Genomic DNA, 7,844 nt, shown 5'->3' with positions numbered 1-7,844 from the left:
TTAATTCATATTATGGTCTTACATGCTGCTCAATTCACAATTTCTGAACACTGAGGCCTGAAGTTTTAATCACAAATCCAACTAGAAATGTAGAAATATTCGAGCATGACTTTTTCTTACCAGTTGTGCCTCTGTGTTGTTTTAAGGTCAATAGAAATCCAAACAATTGCACACGGATTAAACTGGGAGATAGAGATGGGTCACGCGGCAGGGGGCTGGCCCACATTTACAATATAAATAAAAACATTTTTTATTTTTAAATAAAATGAGCATCTTACACATTGAAAAAGAAAATACATATAAAGAAAATAAATGTTTCAATGTATTTAAGATAATCAAGAGAGCCATGATCAAGACCACATCACCACAAAACTTAAGAATTGGCCTAATGGAAATGCATTCAATCTACAGTGACTATTTATGCTATGTTTAATGTTATTAAATTTAAATTATTTGTAATAATTCAAATTCTCAACTAAACTTTACCAGAGTCAAATCATGTGATAATGAGCATTTATTGTTGCTTCTAGGGCATTCCCCTCTTGTAGTCTAATCCAGGTGGTATAAAATACTGTTACACTTTCTGAAATCTGCAACAATTATTTTTCAAAGTCCTTTGGATTTCCCATACAGTACCAGTTAAAAGTCTATTGACCACATGACAATACAAAAACTGATAGGAACAAAAGGAAGGAAAGGAGGTAAATTAAAAGAAAAAAAAAAAAGACTGAATTCTTTGATGTTGTTTAAATGTAGTTTTAGGAAAAACAGAATGAAAAGGACCAAATGACTGAGTGTTTAGTACATAAACTGTAACATTAGTACAGCTAACAGGGACCATGACAATAAAACGCTGAGTATTCTTGTTTCAGATATCACATATGCATATGTTTCACATGTATTATATGTTTCAATGTGCATATAGATTCACAGGAGAAAGAAAATGTGTAGGTTAGTTAATCCACAGGAAGCCACATGACCAGTCCGAGAGTCCAGTCAATGTCTTAGAGCTCCAAACATTTCATCACAACTTTCTCTAACAATGTAGACGTGAACTTACGTAATCTAAGACTTGTTTATGTAAACCTAACATTGCCATTTAATGTATTGATATGTTTTTCATTGCCTTGACAAAATATCCAAGATTTACAATTTTATAAAAAACAAAAAACAACAACAAAAACAGAGGCTTATTTAGCTTATAGTTTTGAAGGCTGGAAATTAAGATTGGGTAACACTATCTGTATAGCCTCTGGTTAAGGCCCCTTGTGTTGCTTTACATAATTACAGATTATCTTGATATAAGTACAAGAAGTCAGAGAGAGTGTGGGATAGGCTTTCTCTTTTATAACAATTTTCAAAGGACTTAGCTAGGGTCTTGTGACAATGGTATTAAAACCTTCCAAAGATGGGAACACACAAAGACCTAAAGATCATCTTCTAGACCCCGCCTCTCACAAGGTTCTGTCAACAGTGCCATGCCATGACTCAGCATCCATCATAAGAACCTTGGTAAAAACACCCAACCATTAATCTAAAGCTTAGATTATAAACAATACCATCCCAGAAACCTTATCCCAGCCATTACTGAGCTATCCTCCTGAACATCTTTTTGGATTCCCATCAAGTGCTGGTTAAAATCTGTTGATCACACAAAAAAGGCAAGAGAAAGAAGGGAAAAAAGACAGATGTTAGGAAAGAAGGTATGTATGTAGAGTCTTAATGGCATGCAAGTCATATCAGAGACCTTCATATGCCATTGACTCCTGCCTATCCTTTTCTTAATGTTAATTAATTTATTTTTCTAATGATGAATTTATATCCATTTATAATTAATTATTAAGTTTATTTTTAGTCACTTCATTGTTCTGACTTATAAAACTATTCTACTTTCTATGGGATCATGTTTTCAATACATACTGACACAGACACACACGTACATAAACACACACATATATACAAACACACAGACACACACACACACATGTAATTTTGTGTCTTCTACAGCTCTTGGAAACCATACTTGATTTAAAAATTATATAAGTACAAAATAATTGTTTAAATTCCTTGCTTTCACACTAACTCTCACTGTTTTTATGACAGAGCTGAGAGGCAGACAGTTGTGTTCTGCCCTGACGGTCCCTGAAGCTGAATCAGTTCTCAGAGCTGCAGTGAGGTGGGGTGCACTTTCTAGAAGGAAATGAGCATTCTTCTCAGAGTTGGATCATGCTTCCTCTTAAGCAGAAATTCTAGTGTATCACCTCACACCCATGTGACTATGAACTTCTTCCAGGTCACGATGCCACTTGCTATGTGACCTCTTACTTCAGCTGACTTGCATAACTGCAGAAGTTTCAAATAAAAAATAAAATAAAGTGTTTTTTTGTTTGTTTGTTTTTTTCAAGACAGGATTTCTCTGTATAGCCCTGGCTGTCCTGGAACTCACTCTGTAGACCAGGCTGGCCTCGAACTCAGAAATCCGCCTGCCTCTGAAGTTATAACAGAGTCAGAGAATGGGCTGGAAAATCGGTCTGCTTGAATTGTAAAATCATTTTGGCACATTTTTGACAATTTGACTTATTTCATTTGATAAATATTTTCATCTGTTTCATACCCATAGATATGAGAGATGAACAAGGTCCATAAATCACTTATCTTGTGGAGCATACAAACCCACCAGCAGGTAGCCTCCCTGACAGCACTCCACATGTCTTGCACATTGCCAGAAAGGCATTGTGTAACTGGAGCACCACCTGGTAAACTTTATCAAAATGTTTTCATACATTCCCAAGGGGCGCTCAGCAAAATATTTACTGAAAAACAAAAACTCTTGAAAATTCACAGCTTCTAGATAGCTAGTCAACTGAGTCTTCTGAAAAGGACCCACAACAATATGTTTTCAGAATAACTTTCTTATTCTTCCTTCTGACAAGGTGAAAGATAAGTTCCCCCCCACTGTGATGTGTGGGATGACCAGCCCCTTTCTTCCATCCTCAGAACACAAGCTCATTCTCCTCAGAATGAGGAAGCTGACTGATGGCTATCACCTTCCCAGCCATTGCACCCCTTATTCCCCCTGAACTTAGCAGCATTGACCCCCACCAGCTGTCTGTGTGCACCTCCCACTGCCTAATTCCTATTCCCTATTCCACCTGTTCTTTCTTCCTCCTCCCCTAAATGTCAGTCCATATTCCTGCTGGCAACAGCCAATATGTATGTCTGTCAATAGTTCAGTAATGAGAATGACTTACAAGGTCGTATGCTTCTCACTTTAAAAACTAGAAGAAGAAAAAAAAAAAAAACTCTGTTCCAATTACCAAAAGAAAGTCACCTTCATCTCCAGTATTCAGGAATATAGATCATGTGCTCACCATTAAGAAATAATTAGAATTAGCTTCATATTCTCTCTCTCTCTCTCTCTCTCTCTCTCTCTCTCTCTCTCTCTTTCTCTCTTTCTCTCTCTCTCTCCTGCTCACTCATTCTTACACTTTCTTACTAAATTTCCTTAATAAAAATACCCCTGATGCCAGTGATTATGTATTTTTTTTGCCAATGCCCTTTGCTTCAAGTTGAAAAACAAAATAAAATAAAATATTGAACTTTAGGAAGGAAATTAAAGTCTAAAAATACTTAAATTGTTACAAAGAGCACTTACTTTGTTCTAGTCGTTCTTAGTTCTCCCTCCTTGCTTGAATACAAAGTTTTTGAGCCTGATTTCCAAGGAGCTGTCAGTAAGAGATGCATGTTTGCATAGAACAGCATAATTTCCCCCAGGAACATTTTGTGCCATCAGATGACTAGTGCAAATTAAATTCTGTGTTAGTTTGGTCCAGAGGCTAAGAATCCTCATTACCTTTTATTAACTTCAATAACCACAATCAAAATATTTGTAAGAAAAATGCAACCAATATGTCTTGTTTCATGCTATAAGCTGTCATGCACAACCTATCAAATTCATTTTCTACAAAGCATGACACCTTATACCATTCCATTTCCTAGAACATTCAGCAACTTTTAATTAATTATGAGACATTGATTCTGGTCCCATACTTAATGGTAACAGATGAAGAACATACAACAAAGTGTGAGTGAGATCTTTCCAGGCCATCTAAACTGGGAGAATGGTAAATTATCATTTTGCAATCACAATGCCTGTAGCGAGTCCCCAAGGGATAGTGTTTCTAGCTTATGACCATGAGCTGTTCCCTTTCTTAATGGAATGTCCTTTTCCTCTGGGTTCAGTGTTTTGTCATGACAATACCAGCCCTAAACCCCACTTTGCTCTAGGACTTACTAGCTAGAATTCCTGCTCTGACTCACAATTTTCAGGACAGTGGGAACTGGACATGTAGTCTTCATGCCCAAGAACTTATTGAGAGTGTTTCATGTGTGAATTCCTCACTCCCAGAAACATAGCATCATACTACTAATAAATGCATTGTTACCTCTTTTAAAAATATCTAATATTAACTGTACTCTAGGAATTTGATAGAAATTGTAAAATGAGCAGAATGAAGCTCAATTTTAGTTTGACATGTTGATCCCAGGTCTGAACAGACATTAGTAAAATATTGTCTTATGTTAAGGAATTTTACATCAGAAGAAAAAGAAAACTTATATGGTCACAGCACATCGATGGTGTCTTTTTTCAATGAGATTTTGTGTGCAATTAAAGTTTATTTCTTGTTTGAATGGAATAAAATAAAACCCAGAGTTGATACCCACAGCATTAATGGTCTTTTTATCAATGTATCTGATGAAGTAATTAGTGACACTCTTCCTTGGGAATGCCTCCCAATTTTGATAGTTCTTTAAATGTTCTATATTTAAAGGTAAATACTTTGTTTTTATTTTAAAGATTTCTATATTAGGTTTTGAAATTTTGTTTTAACTTAATGAAAATAATCTGTCTTTATTTTTTCTATCCACCAAATTTCTCTTTGTAAAAAAAAAATGCACGTGTGTGTAGGTGTTTGAGCACATATTGTGTTGATGTTTGTAGATGACCCTTAGAACAAGAGCATTTTAACAATATATTAATATAATAGTGTTATATGCTAGGAAGAAGACCTAGGATAAGGCTGGAGAAGTATATGCAATCTTAACAAGAAATGCAGAGAAATTGAAGTGGTAGAAACAGAAGAATATTTGACAACTGTTCTTGCAGTTAGAATTATGAGGACTTAATGAGACTAGCTTCAACTGTTTCAAAGAAATAGGAATTGAACAGGAATGAGCTGGTTCTGATCTGGTCAACTGCATTACTCTTTTAAGAAAAGCTGAAAGAAGTAGAGGATTTTGCTAGCTTGTTTTTAATTTTTTTTACTTTGGGGCATATTAAACACTGGGCCCCTGTTTGTTTAAGCATCTTTAGAGTATGGATAGAGACGTGCTCAGTGTACAGCTGATACTGTGAAACTAGAGTTCTATACGATTTAGATCAGAAAGCTTCAAGAAGAGAAACTTTGAAGCCATAGTATATTTCCTTGTTCTGAGTTTCTTATCAACTTACTATAAACTCAAACAGAACTGGAAACATATTTCCTAAGTAGTCATGAGGTCCTCTTTCTTTATCATAGCTATAAATCTCAGTCCCTGAGAAAGACTGGGCAGAGCCCAAGAACGGGAGCACTGGCTAGAAATCTCAGTCGTGGGTCAAGTAGGACACTTGCAATGGGAAGAGGAATCTCTCCTAGGACAATCTCTTTCCTGAAGTGTTCTCTGGAATTTTCCCTGACAGGCATCTGTTTAAGGACATTTGTAGACATTTGACAGTCTGTTATGTATTCATTTTGTTTACATATAGCTACCCCTCTTTCCCAAGACAAATGACCTACAAAACCAGGACATCAGAGGCTTTCAACCTCAGGTAGTTACCTCTGTTACTATTTCTTACGGTTTCCCTACTCCTTGTGGACATGTATTCAATCTGTGTTCGTTTGTGCATAGATAAAATACATGTTTGAGATATAAGGACTTTCAAAGTCTTTAATTTCTACTTACAGGAACATAGTCTTAGTGATGAGTTTTGCTGATGGTTTTCTGCAGATAGTCTGACTCTCAAGCTCTTTTTAGATTCCATCTATTCTCATTGTTGCTCTGATAGTAAGCAGCTGATTCGCACAGAAAAGATCCATATGACAGCTAGTTGCATTGCCACAGTTTGCAAGGACAGAGATGTAATCTTGCCCATTTTCACATTTCCATCCAGTGCTCTGTTCTTATGTTCTGCTCAATCTCATTTCCTTTATCTATTTATCTATTTATTTGTTATTTTGCTTGTTTATTGGCCTGTTCATACAAGAACTCATTATGTAACTCTGGATGTCCTGGAACTCACTATGTAGAGCAAGCTGGTCTCAGACTCACAGAGATCAGCCCACCTTTGTCTTGTAGGTCATTTGTCTTGGGAAAGAGGGGTAGCTATATGTAAACAAAATGAATACATAACAGACTGTCAAATGTCTACAAATGTCCTTAAACAGATGCCTGTCAGGGAAAATTCCAGAGAACACTTCAGGAAGGAGATTGTCCTAGGAGAGATTACTCTTCCTATTGCTAAGTGTCCTACTTGACCCACGACTGAGATAGTCCATCGTCCTAATAGCAGAAGCAGAAGATAAGGATCCAGTTCCAGGGCTCCATCCTGTGCCTCTCATAAGATAATAGGGAGATGACACAAGCCCTGGTCCCACGCAGCCGATTTTCATAAGCAAAATCCACATGACAGCTAGCCCTAACACCACAGTTTGCAAGGATAGAGGTGCAATCTTATTCATTTTTTCATTTCTAGCCAGTGCTCCTGTTCTTGGGCTCTGCCCAGTCTTTCTCAGAAACTGAGATTCATAGCTATGATAAAGAGGACTTCATGACTATTTAGGAAATCTGTTTCCAGTTCTGTTTGAGTTTACAGTAAGTTGATAAGAAACTCAGAACAAGGAAATATACTATGGCTTCAAAGTTTCTCTTCTTGAAGCTTTCTGATCTAAATCGTTTGAAATTCTAATTTCAAAGTATCAGTTGTACACTGAGCACGTCTCTACTCATATTCTAAAAAGGCTTAAACAAACAGGGACCCAGTGTTTAATATGCCCCAAAGTAAAAAATTAAAAACAAGCAAACAAAATCTTCTACTTCTCTCAGCTTTTCTTAAAAGTAGAGGTTAGACCACCGACATAGTAACTTTTAAGACTACAAACCTTAAAGTATACAGCTAGTTAAATTAGAGTAAGAATGTTTGTAAAATTATTTTCCATGTGAATCTTAAATGATACAATTAAATTAAATCTGTGTAATAAAGTCTACTTAAAATCTTCTTTTATGTATACCTCAGAGAATTGCAAGAAGCATTTGGTATTTTCAGAGGAGATACTTTGTACTGGAACTCCAGTATCTATACCATTACAGACGTCTAATGATCTTGGAAAATCAATGTGCATGACTGGACTGAATTCATTGAAGATGCTTGGAGAAGATAGAGACACACAATTGGAATGCATTTTTAAAATTAATTTATTTACTCACTTTATATCCCCAATCAATAACCCATCCTTTTTCTAGACCCCTTTTACTAGCTCCTCTCCCACTCCTCCTTTCCTCCTCTGAGAAGGAAAATCCCCTGTATCACCTACACCACTTCCCCCATCCCACTCCTCACTTTCCCACTGCTCTATATCAGTTACTGCAGGACCGGGTGCATCCTATCTCACTTAGGCCAGACAAGATGGCCCAGTTAGGTGAACAGGATCCACAAGCAGGCAAGAGACTCAGACATAGTCCCAGCTCGCTCTAGTTATTGGATGTCCTGCATGAAAACCAAGCACATCTGCTACATATGTGAGGGG

Source organism: Arvicanthis niloticus, chromosome 30 (genome assembly GCF_011762505.2).
Source record: "Arvicanthis niloticus isolate mArvNil1 chromosome 30, mArvNil1.pat.X, whole genome shotgun sequence".
In the NCBI taxonomy this organism is placed as follows: domain Eukaryota; kingdom Metazoa; phylum Chordata; class Mammalia; order Rodentia; family Muridae; genus Arvicanthis; species Arvicanthis niloticus.
This window is presented reverse-complemented; position numbering follows the sequence as displayed.